The sequence below is a fragment of the Pinus tabuliformis genome, chromosome X (assembly GCF_031772625.1).
Source record: "Pinus tabuliformis cultivar Carrire ecotype Pingquan chromosome X, CPIR1, whole genome shotgun sequence".
Classification (NCBI taxonomy): domain Eukaryota; kingdom Viridiplantae; phylum Streptophyta; class Pinopsida; order Pinales; family Pinaceae; genus Pinus; species Pinus tabuliformis.
In genome coordinates, this window is record NC_142308.1 from 875282697 (window position 1) to 875308734 (window position 26038).

The 26038-nt window shown below is 41.1% G+C and overlaps 1 pseudogene; it reads right to left on the reverse strand.

Annotated features, from left to right (window-relative positions):
• Positions 1-19493, reverse strand: part of LOC149142498 (ABC transporter G family member 42-like) — a 67891-nt pseudogene extending 48398 nt beyond the window's left edge.
• Positions 19494-26038: the final 6545 nt, after the last annotated feature.

Consider the following 26038-nt stretch of genomic DNA (forward strand, 5'->3'; position numbering starts at 1 on the left):
TCAAACCCTCAAAGTTCAACACATCCATATACACTTGATAACGCAACAACTTAGTTCCCAAAATGCCAAGTGTTTTTTGCTAGATAGCCACTTGTAATTTATAGGGACTTTTGAATTTGAATTTGACCATTCCCCCTACATTTGGTCCATTAATGCTATATTGGCAGCATATTTTCAAGAATCTAGCCCATAAATATCACCTTAATTTCCTGTCACCCGCTCCATTTAACATGAAACCAACCATCAAATCATGAATAGTGACTTTAACAGTCATTTTCTAGCAGACCTGTGCGCCAGCACAGCTGTCTTCACGTTGTCACGGACCCTGTGACACTTCGTTGCTTCGCGCAGTCCTGATATCGAGAAGCTCCCGGGTAGTGTAGTTTATAGTCCCGCGCCTCCCTTTAGCTGCCTGGGGTGCTAAGAATGTGCCACTTTCATATAGTCACATTGTCGAATCGTCGATGTATGGCTTCAAACGACTGTCATTCACCTTTCTGGGAAGGGTTTTGCATTTAACTTGAACAACTGTACCGTGCCTCCATCGATAATCTCCTTCATAATATACGGCCCTAACCAGTGCATCCTGAACTTTCCAGGGAATTTATCAAACTTACTATCATACAACAAAACCAGATCGTTTACCTTGAATGTGTGCATCTTGATGTGTTGGTCGTGCCATGCCTTTTCACACTGCTTTTGGACCTGCTCGTGGAATCCAGCCAAAAATCATTCTTCTTCGAACTCATCTAGTTGCGTGAGCCTCTCCTCCAGGGCTTCGTGATCTGTCATACCTGTGAGCGTTGCTATGCACAAACTAGGCATGATGTATTCCATAGGCATTATAGCTTCCACTCCATAGACAAGTCTAAATGGTGTCTGTCCCGTCAACTTCTTGCATGTCATCCGATAAGCCCATAACATTGCAGGTATACGTAGGTCCCAATCACTTCACTAAGCATTGCATACCTTTGTCAGCATGTTTTCAAGCACTTTGTTGAACGCCTCCATGGTCTTGTTGGCCTGTGGGTGATAAGGTGTGCTCTTTTGGTGATACACCTAAAATTCCTCCGTTAGTGCACTGATCGTCTCATTCAGGAAGTGCATACCACGATCGCTCATCAAGATCTTTGGACAACCAAATCGCATCAGTACATGTTCAAATAGAAACTTCGCAGCAGTCACGCCCGTGCAATCCTTCACCGGTTGCGCTTCTGCCCAACGAGTCAAATACTCCATCGCAGTGATAATATACCTCGCGCCTATCTTTCCTTGAGGTTTAATGGGTCCTACAAAATATATTTCCCACTTTTCGAAAGGTTGCAACGTCATTTGTGGATTCAAAGACATTTCATACCTCGTGATGCCTTGCCTATTCTTTGACATACATCACATGCCTTGCAATAATCCTGATGAAGGGTTGGCCACCACAACCCTGCGCGTAGAATCTTCTGCGTGGTTGCTCTTCTTGCATAATGTCCTCCCGCGGCACCCCCATGCTGCTTCGTTCAAACTTAGTTACATATCTTCGCAGTATCTCATCATTCCCCATCTGGTATAGATGCCCAGAAATGACAAAGAAATCTGTCGCGCGCACCACTAATTCCTTATTTTGCTGGACAGAGTATCCTTCCGGTGCAGTTCCAGTTGTTAGGAAGTGTATTATATCCTTGAAATGTCCATCCGCAATGCGTACAAAAAAAGTTGTGCGTCGGGTAATACTTCCTCCAAATTAGTGGGTTCCTCCCCTGTCTCAGGTGGTCTAGTCCCGTGTTCAATCATCCAGGCTTCACAACAACTTCAAAATCGTATTCCTAGAACAATAACAACCATCTATAGATGCGCCCCCCCAATATAGGCTTATTGACTAAGTACTTTAGCACGGAGTACATGTGCATTTGCTCAGGTTGTGGCTTTTTCTCCGTAGGCCTGTGTCCACTTGGCCAGATGCACGCACGGATCGTCCTGCCCATCATACTTGTCTCATAGTCGCATCTTAGGCTTCCCAAATCGTGCTCGCATCATTCTCCTACATTCGCACCGACCATCAAAGCTTCCTTTGCGCGTACCCCACCATCTTGCGAGCGTAGAGTGTAGTGCCTAGTCCAAGGCTTGGAAGCATTTCTTTTATGGCACCTTCCTTTCAAATGCATCCAAGAAGGCATCTACCTCATTTAGACCAACATAAGTAGGCAGATTCCTTTCTTCTGATGACAAACAACGTAGCGACCGGGTCATCATATTGCAATTCAACGTAGTTACTTCATGTAACCGATTCTGTCATCATTTTATTTCTTCGTCGGAATCTGAAGTGCAGGAACTCTCACGCTCCCATGTAATCCGCCCATCCACGGTGGGATTCACTAGTCTTGGTCTCGCGTTGTTATCTCGTAGATGCAGTCCAGATCATCATCACTCTCATAATCGCGGACTGGTTCGGTATAGCGCGATCCTTCAATAGGATCTAGGGGTATTATTACGTGCAGTGACTTTTTCTCAAAGATCATCTTTCACTTCTTTAGATTAATTACCCCATTCATATCAGTAGCCCAGTCAATTCCTAGGAGCGCGGGGTAGGGATTGTTGTCATTAACAATCTCTATTACTTCAAAAGCTACCAACATGCTCACTCCCTCAATATCCACGGTTACTCCCTACAATCGCCCCATGGGTATGGTTTTCTGCTGATTCACCATCCAAAGTTGAATCGGAGACCATTGCAGCGCAAGTTGCCCCATTTGCTCCCATGTCTATTTCGGTAAAACATTCACATCTAATCCTAAACCCAGAATGACTTGATCCATCTCGTATTCTCTGATCTGCGTGGTGAGTCTCATTTCACATCCTGTCCTTGTTTTATGCTTTCTGATCTTTCAGACTACATGCGGTTCTCCTGACGCGGCCCCAGCACATCTGTTGATGAGTTCCTATAACCCTTTCACAACCTTACTGTCGCAGTAACTTCATACATGTTTCCAAGAAAGTCGTGAGCATAGATGGGTCCATCTTCGGCTCAAGCTTATCTTTGCTTCTTGAAGTGGAGGCCTCAGCAAAGCTCTTCTTAGCTTCCATGAAGGTTTCCCGAGCGCGCTCCAAATCAAACTCAGCTTCTTTCGTCGGGGTCTTGCAAACCCAGCTACTATCTTCTGGTTGTTTCCCTTTGTCATCTCCCATCACAATTCCACTTCGGAGCACTATATTTACGTTCAGATCTTCCTCGCGCGGCTCAGACCTCATCATCTGCAGGTTCTAAGTCAGGGGAGGTGGTAGCACTCCTTTGTCACGTATCCTAGCTATCAACATAGGACAATCTTCTATCTCATGATCAAACAATGTGAAATACTTGCATGATGGGCGCGTTGGATTAGTGTAATCGCGGGCATAGTGTCCTGTCCCTCCAAAATTGTAGCAAATTAACTGTCCTCGACCTCTACTAGGTCCTCCTTTTCCTCGGCCTCATTCGCACTCCTAAAATCCTTTCTGCGCCATCCCTACATTCTAGTGAAGAGGTCGCGTTTCGACCTAAACTCTGTAGGCGGGCATTCTATCCATCATCAATTCATAGCTCTTGCAAGTACGCTCGTCATGTACCACCAATCTACAAAAGTTACAGAACAATTGTTGCGGAGTTTGTGTGTACTTTTGTAACAAGTGGCAGATATCCATGGCATGTTTTCCGGCTATTTGACAGATAGCGCACCACAAAGCAGGCACCGCTCTAGGTCCTGCTTTAGCTTCCGACCTTAAAGGCATCGGTCCTCCTCCTGCAAGGTAATTTGTAAAGATTGGAGAGTGGTCCTTGTCATGACCCTCACTCTTGCATTTCAAGCACCATACTTCCTTGCGCACTTCTGGTCGAACCGTCTTGTCCTGCTTCAAGCTTTGCATCTCAAGGCACAGATTCTTCAGCTGCACGTGGATGTGCTGAACTCCTAGATTAGGATCTTGCATAAGGGTCTCATGTAGTCTCATGGAAATCTCCAAGGCCTCTGCCTGAGTTGTTATCTTCTACTACGACAACGCACTCCTTAAATGTGGTAGTAGTGAGGCTACAAACCACTTAGGATGCTATCCATATATCAAGTTCATGTTGGCTTCGTGGATCGTACATCTCAGCCTCTAATTTAGTTCCCAAGGTGTCTCGCCTGGTAGCATCGTGATCTCTTTGAATCCAACAATTCACTGCGCTTCAGATTTAGGCCTACTAAATTCCCTATTAAGTTCTGCTTCGATGTCTGCTACTCTCGCATTCGGGTTATTGTTGGAGTACTTAATATACCAGGTCAGCGCGCCATCCTGCATGGTGCTAACCAGTGTTTTTTTCTTTATGTGGTCATCTGTAGCACCTTGAGCTTCCCATACAACCCTCACAATGAACCAGAATTGGTCCAGGTCCCCATTTCCCAAGCCTTTGAACAAAGGAAACTTCACTATGTTTTCCATACTGAATCGCGGTGGTGGTGGAGGTGGTACAGGCGAAGATGGAGGTGATGGCGGTGAAGCTAGTGGTGGTGTGGGCAGAGGTGGTATTCGCATAATTCCTTGCCTTATCAGATGAATAGCACTTCACGGAGAGACCTTCGTGATCCATTCCTCATCCCCTCGCAGAGGTGAACTCAAGGGGTTGTTCTCTGGACCCTTATTCCCTTCATTTCTGTAAACCTTTCCGCTTCACGTAGCCCCGAACATCAAGGTAACTACATAACTCGCTTTTCACACAACAACATTTTAATCCAAGTATTCAAAGATTTTACGTACTTAGGACCACACAATAGGACCTTCCACCTTCCTTGGCTATCTGCTAGCTTCATGATCCACTCGTATAGCTCAGTAGGGAAGAACGCGAAAAAGATTTCGTGGATCTCCATGTACAGGTAGTTGTCTAACCATTGTTCTTTGAACAGTCGTGGGTTTTTGTTTTCCTGTGTCGTGAACTCGTGAATCCTTCTGTCGAACCATCCTTTGATTTCTTTCTTTGTCGGATTCCAATGGTATGACATCACACATCTCTCATGCAGATTCTAGTCCTAGCAACAGAACCATTTGTTGGCTTGAGGAGACCTGACCCAGGTTCAACGTTAGTTAGCCAAACAAATCCCTACACTACTGGCCCTGTTGGCATCAGCCCGCGAAGCGCAGACTGAAGTCTCACCCGAAGTAGTATGGGGGGATGTTGGAACCAAGTTTCTGCACCCTTGAGATGGTTGTGATATCGGTTTATTCCAACTATACCTACCTTTGCGTTGGTTGCTTATCCCTCTGCTCTACCCTTCAGTACCTCAGCGAAATGTTACAATCGACTTCCATGCAACCCTAACTAGGGGCTGAAGTCCTTTCACATTGCTAGGGCAGCGAACTACGTTATCTCCCAACTACGCTAAGTATGTTACTTATCTTATTAATAGATCTTAGTTAGCTTCGTGAAAACAGATGTTCTTACTTGCGTTCACTTAACCAATACAGTTATACACATTCACACATCATATCAGCATTAGAAGTGAAATTCATAGCCAATATAACAAATTCATAAATAGGAAATAAATACATAGAAATGATAGAATACTTCTCTTTATTAATACTTCCAGATAATTACAGACTCGACTCACCCTGCACACTCAGTTGTAGGGGTCCGCGCACTCAGCTGCAGACTTCTAGGCCTGTGCACACTTAGTTATAGAGCCTCTACATACGCTACGACCCAAAACTTAGACTTCTACTTTAGATTTATCTCTCATACATAATTTTTATCCATATGCCTTTAAAATAATTAGAACTTAGCTCTATTTATACAATCCCATGGTCCGTGGACCATGGGTAGATCTTTTACAATCGACATTACATTATCAAAATAAGGGCAAACAACCCTATGACTCTTTAACATCTACGTGCTTTGCACCCACAAAATGCAGAGTCTTTACATTGGATTTACAAAGTTGGACCAAAATCTGGGCTCTAAGCCCCAAAACTGCCCTTGGGGGATCCTACGCCCAACAGAGGATCAAATCTATCCTCTTCTTCCATGCAAGGAAATTTGATGACCCAACCAATTTATTGCTTTCCTTGCAAAATGAAGTCATTTTGATAATAGATTCAGACATAGATATAAAGATACTTACTTGTCAAGTGAAGATGCTCCTTTGATGATGATATCTTCAACTTGAAACCTTCTTGATTTTGATGATGATTGATAATGTTTGAAGATAATACTTCTTCTTCCATAGATGTATTTCTTCAAATATGCTTGAGATGTGATCCTTTCTTCAAAGAGAGGAAGATCATATAGATTTCTTTGATGATGATGGAAATTCTTGTTCTTTCTTCCTTGGGATGTATAAGTGTAGAATATGGAGACTTCAACATGCTTAAATGTGTATTCCTTACTTCTTTGAGTGAAGGTATGGTCATTGAGGTCTTCTTCTCCTTGTGATGATGTGATCTTTTGAGATGATTACTCCTCCTTGGCGCTTCTTAGTCCTCTTTAATGATTTCCATGTGTTCGGCCCTTACGTATCCTTCTTCAATGATGTGATCTTAAATCTGCCTCTTCTTGACTTCTCACCTTAGCTCTTATACCATGTTGAGAAATCTAGGGGTAACTAGATTAGGTGATTTCTCTTTCTTCGATAACTGCTTGTTGATGTATTTTTATGTAACTTGATTAGCTTATTATTTCACTTGATTATAATTAGTGTTCTTATCATAAAACAATAAAGAATAATGAGACAAGAGGACACTAGCTATAGGTGATCATCTAGGGCCAAAACCTCTCCTCTTGAGAGGAAAACCCACAAGAATTATTTTCTTATAGAACTTCAAATGACAAATTCCAAGACCTATGACCCTTGACCAAGGCCCCTCCAAGACCAAGTGAAACCTCTCCTTTGAAGAACTTTCTTCTAGTAAAGTCAACCAAAGTTAAGTCAGCTCCACAATTGTTGCAACTCTCTTCTTCAACCTCAACTTTAGACTTGCAATTATGATTGCAGTTTCGGCTACTACAAAAACCCTAGTTCCTACACATGTGAGAGAATACAGTGATTTTACCCTTTCTCTCTCCTTCGCTTGAGATGGCTTCTTCTCCTAGGTAATTTGGCTTACAAAGGAGACTTCTTTTAGAGACAAATTTCAACTTCCTTGCGTGACTGCAATTATGTACTTGATGCGGCAAGATTGATGCCCTAACTTCGCACGTGTGAGGAAAGAAATCCCAAAACAGTGCTTGAAATACTTTGTTTTATCTCTCTTCTTGTCTCCTCCTTCTTCGCTTGATATGAGACATCTTCTTATCTTGTGATCGAACTTCTTGATGAATGATGGTTGGTCTCCAATGTGGTCAACTTCCCACTTATATATAGGCTTCTAGAAAGCCTCATTAGGCCAACATGTCATCTCTAGGAGGTCAACTTCATTGTTTGATAGGCTGACTTGTTTCTTGCACGTTGGCAAGGTCTTGGAGGGTCTTTGACTCAAATAAATTCTTCTTTACAATATACAACAAAGGGTCTTCCATACATGACAATGACTCAATTGACTTGTTGACTTAATGACAAGCCCTAGAAGCACTCAATGGGTGCTTGACCTATATAAAGATAACCTTGAGCATGGAACTCATTCCTCAAGAACGACAATAATAATAATAAAATCTCTTTACATCAAATACATAAAATCATGATTACATATGTTATATTAAGATTGAACCTAGTTACACATTTCAACACATTTAATTTGTAGGTAATGAAGCAATGGTTTCGTAAGTTAAGTATCATTATCAAGAGAAGAGAAAATATTTAAAATAATTTATATAAATAGAGATTTGCTTCAATTAAAGACTATCAATGACACAAATTAAATAACCTTCCTCAATGTACTATGGATTTTAAAGAGAATAATAGTTGTGTGTATATAGGTGGTTGAAATAAATTAAAAACAATGTGTTTTTAAGGGTTTGATTAAAATTGAAGAAGAAATAATAATAACAAGTAAATAAAGGCACTTATTAAAGTGATTTTATACATTATGGTTGTACATTTGTTTGACTAGTGACGTTGAAATAGAAATGCAGTTTTTCCACTTCATATATCAATTTGCAATTTTTCTTAAAACATGTTTTCTATTTGAATGGCAAGGACTACGTTGCCTTGCGGCGCTTGTTTTTATAGCTCATTTCTCAACTCCATATTAAGTAGTGAAGGCATTATATATCTCCCTCATACTAAAAAGTAAATTACTTTTTCTTTTTACTTTCAATTACTTTATGTTTATATATATAATTGATGTGAAATTAAAGTGTGAACTGAAATATTTTATTTATGACCAACATTGATTTTATTTGTTATTATTATTTTTAAATTTCTTATTGTAAGTATTATTTTACAGGGGAGCCTAGAGCGGGAGGTGTAATTTTTTTTTTCTTTTTACTTTCAATTACTTTATATTTATATATAAAATTGATGTGAAATTAAAGTGGGAACCGAAATATTTCATTTATGACCAACATTGATTTTATTTGTTATTATTAATTTTAAATTTGTTAATGTAAGTGTTATTTTATTGAAGAACCCAGAGCGAGAGATGTTATTTTTCACCCCTATGAAAATCCAAAGATTAAATACCCATGAGGCTTAAGGATTTCAACCAACAATCAAGTTGAATTCTTAACCCTATAGCAGGGATTAGAATTGGAATTAACAAAAAAAATCTGGAAACTAATGGTGTTTGGCGATTTGATGTTATTTATTCAACAAGTGTGTAAAATTAGAGAGGGTCCATTTTCATTACAATCTCCTATGCTCCATAAAATAAGTTTACAAATTTCGAAGTTTGAGGTCATTGAGTTTTTTCATGTCAAGAAGAATCTTAGCATTGTTGCAAACTCGTTGGAAAATCGTGAAGTCGGTCTTGAGCAAGGGGTGGTCGAAAAGGATGGTTCAAGTTGGGTAATCCAATACATCCCATGAACAAAAAAAATTCCAAAACTGTGGACAGGGTTTTTAGCTCTAATAAAGAGGATTAAAAGATTCATGATATGGAAGGAATCCAAAAGGAAAATTGCCAAATCCCAAAGTGGTATATTGATACTCCTAATCTCAATTTAGCAATCAGAAATTAAACTTAATCGTTGGATTCGTGTGATTGCAAGAAGGGAACATGTGTCCAACTCTTGGATTCTAGCCAGGTGGAAGTAGAGTTTTAGATGTGTTAAATATGAAGGCATGTGAATATCTGATAATCGTATTTCGGGATTCGTAACACGTTGTGTCGAGCTCTATTCATTAATGAAATTGGCCTTTTATTGCATAAGATTTAAGTTCAGAAGGAATAATCTGACGTGGAGATTATAAAGAGATGAAGGCAGCCTTGAAGTTTATGGGAATTACATGAATCCAACAAGAAATTGCAACTCTATTAAATATGGAGGATTGTGGAGAATCACCACTCCTATTTATGAGATGCTACAATCCACAATGCAACCTCTAGATTTAATGAAGATGGGTAATTATGGAAGAGGAATTAAATCAGGAAATGATGGTTTGACGAGGAGTATGTACAAGGAATGTAGTCAAAATCCATTTGATGAGAGAAGTATGTGTTCAACAAGGTTAGTTTTGAATCGTTATAAAAAGGAATTGGGCAGCAATGTAACTCTGGAATTGCGGGTTAGGATTTTTTGTAAGTGCAGAAGGTAGAGAGGAATGTTGTGTTGGTTCCAAGATGGATTTCTCGCCGCGTGTAGAAAACAACGATCTTGCTCAACATTTGGTTCACATGATGATAATAATGCGAAATGAAGAAGGTTGAAGAGCAAGTCCAACTCGCTCTGTTGCACCAAAAAATTACTTTGCTTCAAACTAAATTGGGTCGACTACGAGCTTCTTTTGACTGTATGATCTTAAACTTGACCAAGATATCCCTTTTTCAAGGAGCTTCAGCGACTGAAGATAATGAAGCAACGACTGCAGAGTGTGAGGCACCCTTGTTGGAGGCTCCAGAGCAACATGCAATAAGGATTTATGAAATGAACAAGGTGTGAAAATTTACATTGATTGCAATAACTGGAATTTAATCTCCAAACTTATATAAGTTTAATTGTCTTCGGAAAATTATGACAAATAACAATAAATTCACTACTGCAATCTTCACAAGTTAAATATAGGAACTGAGAAAATAATGCACACACAAGATAGATGACACAAATATTTTTGGACAAATGTTCTTGGAAAAACCCCAATGTGGAGAAAACGAGTGCAACAGATAAAGGTTTATATTATTAATTCTTAAGCAATTTGAGAGTACATCAACCACTTGCCTAATATTTGAAAATCTCCGACAAATAATAATCTCCACTAGCAAAATAATTTGGAGACAAAAATTCTCCTTTGCAAATCGATCTGGGCTCTTCTAGCAAACTCGCACTCCTACTTGACACTCACACTACCGCTTAGAAATGTGCATTGCTTGCTCTGGAAATTTGCACTATCTCTGGGAATAATTCCCTGCAAATAAAATTGCCTCCCTTTGTGTATGGACCTGCAGTCCGGGTCACCTTCACCGTGCGAAGGACGGGCGAGGAACTCGTGCAAAATGCAAATTGAACGAGCCAAGGGCGAGTTTATACGATGTTGGGCGAGTTGAGAGGGCGGTCCCACAAGTTGGGCGAGCCGACCCTCCACTCGGGCGAAGGCAACATGTTGAATGAGTCGGGTTGGGCGTTGGGCGTGGGTCGACCGGGTGACATAACCCGCCACCTGCCTATATATATTAGTGGACGGTTTGTGAAGGCAAATCATTATTCAATCAACACGAGTTCGAACAAAGAGTTCTGCGGTGCGTGGATGAGCCCGCACAACAGGCGAAACTCGGGTGGAAAACTCGTTTAGAAAAGTCGGGGGTGAGAAACTCGGGTGAAAAACTCGTGCAGAAAACTCAGGCGAGATACTCATGCAGAAAACTCGGGCAAGGTCGTCGGCAGAACTCGGGCGAGGTAATTCAGGCAGAACTCGGGCGAGGTCATTCAGGCAGAACTCGGGCAAGGTCGTCGGGCAGAAAATTTGGGCGAGCTCATTCTGGCGAACCAGGTGAGGTCGTTCGGGCAAGCCGAGTGAGGTCGTCGGGCGACCCGGGTGAAGTCGTTCAGGCGACCCGGGTGAGGTCATTGGGCGACCCGGGTGAAGTCGTTCGGGCGAGCTGGGTGAAGTCGTGTGGCGACCCGGGTGAGGTCGTTCGGGCAAACCGGGTGAAGTCGTGTGGCGACCCGGGTGAAGTCGTGTGGCGACTCGGGTGAAGTTGTTCGGGTGAATGAGTTTGGGTGAACGGGTGGACGTGCGGACGGGCGGCCAGGTGAGGGCGCATCATGCACGACGAAACGAAGAATTGTGCAGACGGGCGACTTGGGTAGGGCGCGCCGTGCATGACGAAACGGTGGAAATGGTGAAGTGTTGGGGTTGTGAACAGAGGTGTGACTCATGCGAAGGCGCTCGTGTGTGGTGACTTGGTTACGACGAGGCACGCCCAAGTTGGGCAAACAACACGATCGTGTGATGAGGTGAACGAAGGGTTGGTGAGTCATGCAGCGACCGTGTGGAGGCGTCGACGAGCTAGGCAACCGAGTTTGCCGAAGTTGGAAATTTGGCTAAGTGTAAATTTGGGGTTTCCCAAGATTTAACTTGTACTTATAAAAGAAGATTATATATATTGATTCGGGCAAACTCATATTGCAGGGAGTTGCCCCTCCCTTTATACTGTTGTGCATTTCTATTGTATAATGTTGTTTATGTGAATGTTATGGGCTTTCACTGTATAAAGAACAAAGATAATACTTGGTAATGAAAAAAATAAACTAAGTATGGAATGTTAGACGTAGTCTACAATCGTAAGTATTGGTGAAAAGAAAACGGTTGGTAGTGCCGCACCTCGCTATAGTGCGGTTGGAAGAGTACCGCCAGTGTAGGGGTGTGACAGGTGGTATAAGAGCTAGTGCCGAGGAGCTGGTGCTGGTGTTGAAGCATTGATACACATTTGCACTTCGTGATAGGTGGTATCAGAGCTGGTCCAAGTTTTGCAGGAAACTTGGTGAACTGAATCAAGGAGCTGATTCTACAAAGACCGAAGACTTGAAAGGAAGTTCAAGTTTTGCAGGTGACAGGTGGAATATCAGGGTGATTCAGGTGAATGGTGAAACAGGTTTAGCAGAGGAGAAGCTTTGTGCTTGGGCCAAGCTGAACGACAAGGCATGGCAGGTTTGGAAGAATGCAAAGGGAAGCTCTTGCTTACCTTATACAGGTTGAAGCGGTTGAAAGAAGAGAATCCCTGGATTCGAAAAGAACTTGAAGTCTTGGAAAAGAATATTGAAGACGAACTTCTTCAATTTGGTTGGACAATGGAGTAGGATGAAGTTGTAGATTCTGCTAACAAGGAAGAGGAAGCCGTGATGATTGAGGAAGTTGCAGATGTGACAACGATGGAGGATGAACTTGAGATTGATCAAGTTGAACCAGGATCGTGCAGTTTGCAGACATGGATGGATGAGGATATTCACATGGAGGAGCCTCATGATGATGATGTAAGTACTATTGACACTTGTGTTTCATTTGAGCATTTGGTAGATGACCCATATGCAGGGAAGGGAAAAAGCAGTTTGTCGATGCTAGGGAGGATCTTACCATGGATGTCTACGATGAGACCTTGTATGGAAAAGCAAGGATTGTTGACTGTTGCAGGACTTGTTGGGGTTGTTTGTGACCTTGTGATAGAAGGTACAAAGGCCCGTGACAAGGGAGGAACATGATGATCATTGCGGAAGAATGGGTCATGCTTTAGCCATATGGAGAATTGGCTAAGTGCCCGGCATGACTCATGGACATGTTGGAGAAGGGCACACACTTGAGTTGCTTGGGTGGACTTCTCATGGCTGAGACCAAGAGATATTCTTGGTGGAACCTTTAGTTGGGGAGCTATGATGAAGGGACTCATGATGATGATATGGTTGGGTGACCGAGTTCACTAGACCGAAGATTACAGACTTGGATGAGGATGACCAATTGTTGTGATGGGTCTACTTGGTTGACTACATGGGCAACTTAGTCATGGACATCAGGTGGGAGACATGGAGCATGGCAGTCTATGCAGGGACATTATGCAGGAGCACTTGTAGAGGTGTCATATGGGCATCCAATGAGGAGTGCCAAGGCAGGGATGTTGTGCAGGTGGATTTTCTGGTGTGACATGGAGATGTTTTACTTATGAGTCGATGGAGAGGTTGTGCACTCTTGTACAACAAGGCCATGGACTTGGATGGAGTTGTGAGCAGACTATGGAGCATTCCTACTACATGGAGAGCTGAGGCATCTTGCAGAGACCTTTGGGCCGAGATTTGTATGCTTGCTAGAGTGTTGGTTGGAGATGACTCATGGAGCTCATGATGACATGAGGTTATGACTTTTAGGGACTTCATATATGGTGGAGTTGGAGGATCTGAAGCATTGAGGAGATGAGGTCAGGGACTTTGATGCAGAATGGGATGCATACTTTCGAGTACATGTATGGGTGTAGCTTGAAAGAGTGACTTGATGTGGAGGATCGATATGAGACACTTTGGAGTGATGGAGTTACAACGATGATGATGCCTTGGTGGCAACACTTGGGCATGGGTTAAGCTAAGACTTAACCACTTTTGACACATGGGAGCTAATTGATCTATGATCATGGGTAGCACATGGATAGATGAGACAGGTGTATACTTGTTTCTATGGCAGACTTGAGGGATGGCACATACAGATATGATGGAGGTTGCTTCATGGACCTGGATGTGGCACATCGAGAGTCAGAGTTTGAGGAGATGGATGTTTTACAGATGGATGATGATGTTGGATAGAAAACATCATGGACAGCATGTTGCAGATGAGATGGAGACTACTTTATGGACCTGAGCATGGCTTACTTATATGGAGATGGAATTTTGATCGAGTTGAGGATGTGACGGGATGTTCTGAGAAACGACTGATGGTGACATGAGGATGTGCATTCTCATGGTTTGAGCGTGGTAGTTGGACTAATCACCCGACTAGTTCAAGCATGGGGGGTACCAGTGTGCAGAGATGTGTTAGCATTTGTTGGAGTATCATGGCAGCAGTTCACATGAGAACGATACATGATTAGGTCGACACGATATGTTGCAGGAACCATGTAGCTTGAGATGGAGGGACCAACCTTCCATGATGGAGAACAACATGTGGAGATTGTGACGGGGTGGTTGATGATCATGGATTGAGATGATTTCCGATATATGACATACCGATGAGGTGTATGCCTTGGTATGGTGATCTTGGTTACAGATGGTTGTCGGGATGAGATATTGTCGAGGACGACACTGACTTCAAGTGGGGGAGGATGTATGGACCTGCAGTCCGGGTCACCTTCACCGTGCGAAGGACGGGCGAGGAGCTCATGATAAATACGAATTGAATGAGCCAAGGGCAAGTTTATACGATGTTGGGCGAGTTGAGAGGGCGGTCCCACAAGTTGGGCGGGTCGACCCTCCACTCGGGCGAAGGCAACATGTTGAACGAGTCGACTTGGGCGTTGGGCATGGGTCGACCAGGTGACATAACCCGCCACCTGCCCGTATATATTAGTGGACGGTTTGTGGAGGCAAATCATCATTCGATTAACACGAGTTTGAACAAGGAGTTCTGCAATGCATGGATGAGCCCGCACGACGGGTGGAAATCGGGTGGAAAACTTGTTCAAAAATGTCAGGTGAAAAACTCGGGTGAGAAACTTGAGCAAAAAACTCGTGCAGAAAACTCGGGTGAAAAACTCGTGCAGGAAACTCGTGCAGAAAACTCGGGCGAGGTCATCGGGCAGAACTCGGGCGAGGTCGTTCAGGAAGAACTTGGGCGAGGTCGTTCAGGCAGAACTCGGGCGAGGTCGTCAGGCAGGAAACTTGGGCGAGGTCATTCAAGCGAACCAGGTGAGGTTGTTCAGGCGAGCCGGGTGAGGTCGTCGGGCGACCCGGGTGAAGTCGTTCAGGCGACCCGGGTGAGGTCGTTGGGCAACCCGGGTAAAGTCGTTTGGGTGAGCCGGGTGAAGTCATGTGGCGACCCAGGTGAGGACATTCGGGCAAACCGGGTGAGGTCATTCAGGCGAACCAGGTGAAGTCGTGTGGTGACCTGAGTGAAGTCATGTGGCGACTCGGGTGGAGTTGTTCGGGTGAACGAGTTTGGGTGAACGGGTGGACGTGCGGACGGGTGGCCAGGTGAGGGCGCATCATGCACGACGAAACGAAGAATCGTGCAGACAGGCGACTTGGGCAGGGTGCACCGTGCACGACGAAACGGTGGAAATGGTGAAGTGTTGGGGTTGTGAAGGGAGGTGTGACTCGTGCGGAGGCGCTCGTGTGTGGCGACTTGGTTACGACGAGGCACGCCCAAGTTGGGCAAACAACACGATCGTGCGACGAGGTGAACGAAGGGTTGGTGAGTCATGCGGCGACCGTGTGGATGCGTCGACGAGCTGGGCAACCGAGTTTGCCGAAGTTGGAAATTTGGCTAACTGTAAATTTGGGGTTTCACAAGATTTAGCTTGTACTTATAAAAGAAGATTATATATATTGATTCGAGCAGACTCATATTGTAGGGAGTTGCCCCTCCCTTTATACTATTGTGCATTTCTATTGTATAATGATGTTTATATGAATGTTATGGGCTTTTATTATATAAAGGACAAAGATAATACTTGGTAATGAAAAAAATAAACTAAGTATGGAATGTTAGGCGTAGTCTACAATCGTAAGTATTGGTGAAAAGAAAACGATTGGTAGTGCTGCACCTCGCTATAGTGCGGTTGGAAGAGTACCACCAGTGTAGGGGTGTGACACTTTGCCTCCTTAAGCTACTCGCACCTCCTCCATTAATTATTTCAGCTACTCGAAATGGAATTATTGCTCCAACTATGCACACTTGGTAAACTAGCTAACTCTCGCTAGTTGAATCAGCCTCCTCTTCTGTAGCTAAATAAACCTCCTTTCTTGTCAATGGAACACCGAAAAGTTTTTGTAATCCTCTCTGGAATTATCCTCCCAAAATTTATGTTGAAACCCTTGCTATCGATGTCTCCCTCTACTTCAACTACGCCCTTGTTATCTTTGTAATTGGGTTAGTCGAACTACTCAAGTGTGTCTCTCCAACCCCATTGAGTTGTTATTATAATCTCTTGTTGAGCAATCAACGACCATGATCTAATCACAATTGATGACTAAGATCATCTTGACTCCATCAAGTGACTTTTCCAGAAGTCTTTAGAGCCAAATCGATTTTCCCCAATTATTATTGATTAATTAAGTTGTTTCCCTAAGTTAGCCTTAGGAAAATTTAATTAACTGCTTAATTAAATATAATCAAGGCTTTTTCTCATGAAACCAATTCTAGGTATTGGAGAAAATATGTTCCCTAGCCTCATAGACACCATAGAGACTAGAACACATATCTGAGCTACACAAATTAACACTCCCTTTTAGCGAAGAAAGTGTTATACATAATACCCAACTTGTCTCCAAAGAATATGAACCTAGCCTTCCACAATGGCTTTTTCAGAATATCTGCTACCTGCTCATTTGTAGTAGCTAGACAATATTGCTACACACAATCCCTGAAGAAATGGTACCTAGTGTTTATATGTTTTGACTTGTTGTCAAACACCAGATTCTCTGACAACCTAATGCAACTCTAATTATCGTGGTGTATTTCCATAGTCTCTATCCTCTGATCAAACAAGGCTACTAGAAACTTCTAAATCCATATGGTCTCGCACATAGCCATGCTCACTATTATGTGCTCTACCTCGACTGAACTTAGTGCCACACACTTCTGCTTCCCTTTGTACCAAGAGACAACTCCTTATCCCATGTTGAAGCAACACCCTAAAGTTCTCTTCCGATCTATTGTGTTCATTGCACATTCTACATCAGTATATCCGAATAATTTGACACCATCACCTCGATCATATTTAATCCCATACTCGATTGTGCCACACAAATACCTCAACACATGTTTAGCTACTACCCAATGCACTCTCTTTGGCTCCACCATGAACTAACTAATAGATTTAATTGCATAGAATATGTTTGGCTTGGTGTTCACCAGATACATGAGAGAGCCTATCAACTGCTTGTACAAGGTGGGGTCCACATCCTTCTCCTTGGATGTTATATCTTCCTCCAGTTAGTGATCATGGGAGTAGAAATGGCTTTATAATCCTCCATCCTATATCTCCTTGGGATCTCGATACAATATCTCCCTTGACCAAGGAAGATCTCGCCATATGTCTTCCATACCTCCATTCCTAGAAAAAAGTGCACTAACCCCAAGTCATTCATCTCAAACTCTGTTGCAAGGTCCCTCTTCCACTCCTCGATGAGCCGTAGTGAAGTTATTAAGAACAATTTTTCCACATAATAGGACAAGAATGAGTACATCTCCTCCAACCACCAAGTAGTAGAGGTTGTTTTTTGCCTCACTCTTCACAAAGCCCATGCCTTGTGAGTATCTATCGATGCACTCATACCACGCCCTAGGAGCCTACTTGATCTCGTACAATGCTCTCTTCAATCTACAAACATGGGTCTCTTTGTTGTGTGCTACAAATCCCTCTGATTGTTCTATGTACACCTCCACCTTCAGTTCACCATTCAAGAACGTCGTCTTTGACATCCATCTGATGGATCTGCCATCCCATATATGTTGCTAATGATATCGCGGCTCATAGACATGTGTTCCTGGACACAAGAGAAAATGTCTCCTCTTAATTTATTCCCTCTTTCTGAGAGAACCCCTTATCCATGAACCTCACTTTGTACTTCTTGATGCTACCATCTACATTATTCTTGATCTTGTAAATCCAGAATGATCCAACTACTACTTTGTCTGTCGGTCTTGGTACAACCTCCCAAACATCATTATGCATGATTAAGAAGTACTCCGCGACCATTGCATCCTACCACACATGTTGCTATGCAACATCTTGATAGCTGGAAGGCTCGCTATCCACCAACTGACTGACTAATTCCTTGCAGCCAATGTACCACTCTAGTTGTCTTTGGTCTCCCCTTCCCATCCTAGGAGATCCCAAAAACTCCTGAGCATCAATGAGTGTAGCTTGAACTCCTCTGTTCCTCCTGCCAATACTATAGTTAAGAATGTCCACCTCCATTTCCTCCTGATGCATGTCCCTAATTTTTTACATCTAATGCTCCATACTCTATGAAGCTTCAGGAGCATTCGCACCCGAACCTAAGCTTGTACTAGTCATTATACTCATGTTCTGTTGCTTCCCCTGATTTTGTTGCTCACTATGATCTTAAGTTGTTGGAAACTCTCTGGAACTTCTATACACCTTTTCCTCCACGAACTTGACATCCCACCTGACTATAATCCTCCTGGCCCTTGAGATGAAGATATTGTATGCCTTTGAGGTTTTGAAACCTCACTTTGTAGTTTGATCCATATTTGAACATGTCGCTCCTGGAATATGATAGTATGCTAGGCAACCAAATATCCTGAAATGACTGACATCTGGCTTCTTCTCGGTGAAAGCCTCCTATGGAGTCATCTTTCCAACCGCTTTATGTGAGACCTTGTTCTTACTATAAATTTATGTATTGCATGCCTCTACCCATAGATAGCGTGGGAGATCCTCATCATACAGCATATATCACATTGCCTCTTAAATCAATCGATTCTTCCTCCCAGCAAACCCCATTCTATTGTGGGTTGTAAGGAACTTTCCACTCTCTCCTGATTCTTGCCCCAGTACAAAACTCCTATAATTCCTTGTTGGTGTACTCCATGGAAAATTTCAGGGGCTAATATTCGCAGGTGGGCTAATTTTCCATGTTTTTTCAAAAAAAAAATCGCCAATTTCCATTTTTCTTAAAAATGATTTGCCAAAATTTTTTAGTATAAAATTATTTTACCTTATAAATCGCAAAATTTGTATAGAGAATATATAAAGAAACATTAGAAATTTGAATATTTTTACAAAAATATCAATAAACATTATATAATTTTCATTTTGGGGACTAGTAAGATTTGTCATCCTTAAAATTTTCCTTGGTGTACTCTCCTCCATTGTCTGACCGTAGAGTCCGGATTTTTCTTCCTGTCACATTCTTGACTAGAGCCTTATACTCCTAAAAGTGACTAAACACGCCATCCTTGGTCTTCAAGAAATAGATCTAAGTCTTCCTAGAGAAATCGTCGATAAAAGTACAAAAGTACTTTTACCCTTTTGAGAGATTTCGTTGACATCAACCCACATGTGTCTAAGTGTGCAAGGTCTAAAGTACCCTACAATCCACTGCCACTTCTTGGAAAATATTCCTTGGCAAACTTCCCCAAAGCACATCCTCTGCATGCATCGTCATGCTTTGGGCTCACCTTGGGAACACCTTTCACCGTCTCACGAAGTAATCTCAGTTCTCTATGATGAATATGGCCCATCCACCTATGTCATAGCTCCCCCTAATCTATCAGACTCTTGTTGCTAACTAGTTCCTTGGGCATGTATAACTACAAAATGTACAACCGACCTCTCCTCGCCCCAACTACTATAGGAGACCTCCAACCTTTGTGTTGAAGCGCCAGGACTCTAACCCCTCTAAGGAGAACATTGTACCCTTTTTCTTGAACGACTAATACAGAGATCAAATTGATCCCCAAGCCTGGCACATGCAATGCATTATGGATAGGTAGTTTCTTATTGTTATCCCTTTGAAATAGAACAATCCCTTGTGTTACAAAAGTGCACTTGGACTTGTTCCCCATCTGAATTTGGAACCTGATGTCCTCCTCCTTGTACTGAAGAAGTACTCCCTAATTCTTGTCATATGAAATGACGCTCCACTATTTATGTATTAGACAACCTGTTAAGTCGATTTATTTAGGCAAGCAATCAATGCGGACTCCTACTCCATCTTACTAGAGAGCTCATCGGCATTTGTTGAAACTGCAACATGTTTCTTGCCCTTGTTCTTCCTTTGTGGGCAATCATTGACATAGTGGACAAACTCGTGACAGCCATAGCACTTGACGTTTGATAGGTCCTTCTTATTTCTCTTCTCTCCTTTTGATCTTTGTTCCTTACTGGGACCCTTCTTCACTTTGCCTTTTCCTGTCAGAGCTACATTCCCCTGCTCCTCCTTCACCTTCAGTACCTTTCCACTGCTAGTGGTGTCATTGACTAATATGAGCCTCATCTCCTCCTCGATGAAATCACTCCATAATTGATCCCAATCTAGAAGCTTGTCCCACCCAGAGATTAATTTTACAAACATATATCATTCCTTGGTGAACACGTTGAGTCTTATATGCACTAGCTCATCATCACTCAGTTTCTCCCCATTTGCAACTTTCTCATCTTTGACAAACTGAATTCTGGTGAGGTAGGTGGTTACATCTTCGCCCCTATGCATCTTGATGGTTCTCAGCTTTTCTTTAAGGATCATTTTTTGATTCTCTAATGGATCTTAGTACAATTTGATGATGGTATCCCACATCTCCTTTTTAGTATTCTTCTCTGCGATGTGTGGAACAATATGATATCTCACTCCATCGATAATCATCCTCCTGGCTTTGACATTGTCCCTCTTGTACTCATGAAGCTAGATATGATATGTTGGTACATAACTATTATTGTAATGAACTCCTTCAAACCATACTCTTCCAATAGGAACAACATCTTGGCCTTCTAGACTCCAAAGTTAGAGGTTCCATCCAACCTATCATGATCTCTCAATCCTGCTACGACCATCTCTGAAAAACTACGAACTAAAATAAATTATAGAATAAAACTGAAGAACTCAAACTAAGTATTAACCCTCTTATGCTTTCCCTTCATGTACCTGTGTTGGTTTCTTCAAACCCTCTACGACTAGATTTGTGTAGTTCCTCTTGTTGCCCTAAGATCCACTCTAATACCATTTGAAAAGTTACACTAATTGTAATAACTTGAATTTAATCTCCTAACTTATACAGTTTATTTGTATTCAAAAAATTACAGTAAATAACAATAAATTCACTACTGAGGAGTTGAGAAAATAATACACACACACAATAGATGACACCAATATTTTTGGACAAATGTCCCTAGAAAAACCCTAATGTGGGGAAAACCAATGTAGCAGATAAGGTGTATATTATTAGTTCTTCAACAATTTGAGAGTACATCAACTACTTGCATGATATTGGCAAAGCGAAAAATAATAATCTCCAATGGAAATATAATCTGAAGACAAAAATTATCCTCTACAAATCAATTTGGCCTCTTCTAGCAAACTCGTACTCCTCCCTAGCACTTGCACTGCTGCCCAAAAATGTGCACTACTTGCTTTGAAAAATTTGCACAACCTCTAGGAATCACTCCTTGCAAGAAAAATTGCCTGCCTCTGCCTCGTGAAGCTACTCACACCTCCTTTGAAAATTCTTCTCGCTACTGGAAATGGAACTATTGCTCAACTATGTGCAATGGGTAAACTTGCTAACTCACACTAGCTGAATCAACCTCCTCTTTTACAGATAAATCAGCCTCCTTTCCTGTCACTAGAACATTGTAACGTTTGCAGAAATATCCTCCCAAATGTCTGTTGAAACCCTTTTTTTTCGGTGTCTCCCTCTACTTCAATTGTTCCCTTCCTATATCCACAACTAGGTGAGTTGAATTGCTTAAGTGTGTCTCTCCAACCCCATCAATTTTCTCTTATAATCTCTCGTTGAGCAATCAATGCCCATGATCTAATCACAATCGATTGCTAAGATCATCTTGACTCCATCAAGTGACTTTTCTGGAAGTCTCTAGAGAAAAATATATTTTCCCCGTTTAATATTGATTAGTTAAGCTATTTCCCTTAGTTGGAATTTAGAAAATTTAATTAACTGCTTAATTAAATCTAATCAAGGCTTTTTCTCATGAAACTAATTCTGGGTATTGGAGAAAATGTGTTCCCTAGCCTCATAGACACCATAGAGACTAGAACATTTCTCCAAGATACACAAACTAAAACAAGGACTTGGCTAAGGATATGTGCTTCCCATGACAAGATGAAAATGTTGTCATCGTTGCCTATGGGGCAATGGTCGAAGACTAATCTTTTCTCTTAGTATTAACACACGCTATGTAAATTTGCAAAAATATTAGGGGTCTTCTAGTGGGTTTATAAGAGTAGGTATATTAGAATAGCACTATGTAACCAGAATTCTGGAGCCTCAAGACTTTTTGGCCTTTTTTGAGCTTAGAAGAAGAAGATTTTGTATCAATTATAAAAAGTTCTCGCTTTCAAACTAAATTTACTTAATAGAAAGAACCTATTTGTTTCATAAAAAAATTTATAATATATATATATATATAGATAGATAGATATATATTATTTTTAAATATGACGTTTCCTAACAACATCTCCCTTATACTAGGTTGTAGAGAACCTCTTGGTTGTTATTTTCAATTTGTTAATATAAATAGTATTTTATTATTTTTAAATGTAATGTTACGTAACAACATCTCCCTTGTGCTAGACTGTAAAACATCTCTCAGTGCAACAATAATGTATTGTAAAGACCAACCTAGATCCAACTTAACTCTGGATCTACCAAGCACCGAGAGGGATCAAATATCTTGAGATGCAAACCTCTTTTAGAGTGAAAAAATATTTGATCCCTCTCGGTCCTTGGTAGATCCAAATTTAAGATGGATCTACGTTAGTTTAATTATTAACTATAAATATAATTATTACTTTTAAGCTATTTTATTTTATTTTTATCAAATCCCTTTTCACTTTGAAAGAGGTTTGCATCTCAAGGGATTTGGTCCCTCTTATCACTTGGTAGATCTGGAGTTGAGATGGATTTAGGCTAGTTTAATTATTATTATTACTATTACTCTTATTTTTATTATTATTTGTGTAATTTGACAAAGTCAAAATGTTAAAAAGAACATTACATTGCAAAATATCAATAATACCGAGTTGGAGAGCGCCTTTGACGCAATAATTTTTTTTTATTAAATAATTTAAATTTTAAATTATTTTTTATTTTTTTTAAAACAAAGTTTTAATTAATTAAATTCAATTTAAGTTATACTCTAAAATTAAAGAGGTGGTTTTAGCATTGTTTTATATTTCAGAGAAGTTGAATTTTGTATTCATCATTTTCATAGTTTAGCTTTATGTAAACACTTTAATCCTATAAATACATGGGTTGGGAAAGCCATACTGCTCTAGTTCTATTACTTGGCATTATTCTAACAAGGTGGTTGGACTTGAATATCACAAAGTTGTGTTGTTAAAGTTTCATTAATTGGAATTATTTTAACAAGATGGTTGGATTATGATAGTTTAACAGTGTTTTAGAGTTGTTATCTAATAACAAATTATTAATGAAGTTACTCATGAGGTGTGGATCAATTGGTTTGTGTGGAATTTAGTCTCCATTAGATCACATGTTTAAATTTCATGGGGAGGGGTTGAGGATGGGAACCATCTTTTGGAGAATTTAACTATCCCAAAAAGACATCCAAGCTGGACCAGGCAAAAATTAAGGCTAGCCCTAGTTAGTTTGAAAAAGAAATTATTAATGAAATTAAACTTATAAAAAAAACTTGTACTAAAACATAAAATCTTAATTATAAATATAACATTTAAATTGTTTATCTTAAATAAATAAATAAATAATTTATTTTAAATTTTAATTAATTAATTAAAATATAAAACACCAATTATAAATATAATATTCAAATTATATATCTTCCAAAATAAATTAAATTTTAAATTTAAATTTTTAAGAAAATACAATAGATAAATATGTTCATATATGTCTAAATCTTTTCATATTTTATTAATACACATATAACTTTTAAATTATCTCACTTTAAAAAATATAACAAAATATTTATAAATATTTAATATTTATTTTTAAAACCCGATTGAGTAGGGGTGGAGGAAGGAGTTGTCTTTAGTGTGACTCTTTGGAAGCTTTTACGGTAGGTTTTTCCGATCAAATTTCTCTAAAATCCGGTAGGAAATTACTGAAATCACAAGTTTGATGGGTAATCCTATGCAATCGAAGTGCCATAGGGGTTTTCGAGGGTATTGAATCCATATATACAATCAAAAAACTAGTTTAAATAACACAAATCAAGATTTCACCTTAAATTTTTCCACCGGATTCCGACACCGAAAATTCCAAAAAATAAATAATATAACAAAATATCTATAAATATTTAATTACAGGGGCTGAAGATCCAGAGAGGCGGACGATCTGCATTAGCTATGGCTCCCACATGTGCCGACAAACCCTCTAGAGAGCCCAAGAAGCAGGAAACGCGAACAGTCGGGGTCATCTCCGGGGTACAGAGCGGAAGTATCAAATGTATTACACAGCAAACAGGGCGTATAGGGGAGATTGAGGCGCGAATCTGCCAAGATCTGGCAAATACGGGTTACACCCAGAAGGCGAAGATAGCCGACAATCCTCGGATCGGTACAAGCGGGTTGAACGGCCATTCGACAGTCTGCCACCAGGCCGTAGTTGCCAACGAGATCAACCTTGACGGGGGAGATGTCTTCAGCAATAATGGAGCCCTCAGGATGGAAAAACGCAGACTCTGTTTAAGGTATGGAGGAAAAACCCTTTTCATTGAATATCAGAATGCTGATCTGTTTATTTATGGCGTAGATCTGGCTACCCACCTACCAGGGAGCTCTGATTGGGAGTCATTCCAATCGCTCCGCGGCACCCAGCTCAGATCGTGCCCCGGGCTATCAGATCTAGACCATTTGGTGGTAAACCGACCCTTTTTTATCCCGATCCATGGGATTATGCACAGATCGAGACTTGGGCCCTTCGAACTAGAACCCCGCATGGTAGATCGGTCCCATCTCATGTCAGATCTGGACACCCAACCACTGATATGGGGCATGCAAAAGCCACAGAACAAAATTTCTGCATTAGATCCATCGAACACAAGAGTTGGATCTCCGGCAAGAGGATTCCAAGTATTTATAAAACTCCCTGAAGGAAAATCGAAATTTATCTGGGTAAAAGAAACTGATATTGTTAAGCAAGTGCAGGAAATGATTATGCAACAGTTGGGATTCCCCATCAGATCACAAAATCTGATATATGAGGGCAGAGCGCTTCAAGATACAAAATATCTCTGGGAATACCAAATTGAACCCCTGTCAACAATCATACTCAATCTGAGAATAAGAGGGGGAGCATCCGTCAATGGCAGGAATAATAACAGAGCTGAAGGGAGTGGTACAGGTGCAGGGAAAAAACCAGGTAACATTTCCTTCAAAAACATCCTACAAGGGAAAAACACAGAAGGAACAACACCAAATCAAACAGGTATGGATGCCAGACCATATATTGTGGAACAGCTGGATCATACCCCAGAATATAACATAGACACACCAGAAATAGAGGAGCACTGTACTACTTACGAAAGGCAAGCAATAATATGCAGATTTAACATCTTTTGGCCCAAACCAATGGATTTATTCCAGTGGATCTTCACGAACTGGACCATGCAATGCGAAATACACCTCTGCTCCAAAGGATTTTTCATAGTAAAATTCTTATCAGCAATTGACAGGGACACAGTAATACAGGAAGGACCTTGGTTCTGGGGATCCACAGGACTTTTCATCACACCTTGGTTTCAGGAATTTGACACAAATACAATGGTTGTTACCAAAATGCCAGTTTGGGTGCGACTACACAACCTCCCAATACATCTCTGGACTGATCAAGTACTAGCTGGAATTGGAAATACCATTGGACACTACATCAAATGGGATACCCAGCGAGTGGAGGAACGAATTTACACTTTTGCACGGATATGTGTGGAAGTAGACCTCAACAAAGGCCTGCCAGACCAGATTCAACTGAAGCATAGATAGAGGAGCTGGACACAGGATCTAGACTTCGAAAATACTGCTTTCAGATGTCGAATATGTAGACAAACAGGACACCTACAAAGCACGTGTCCAGCA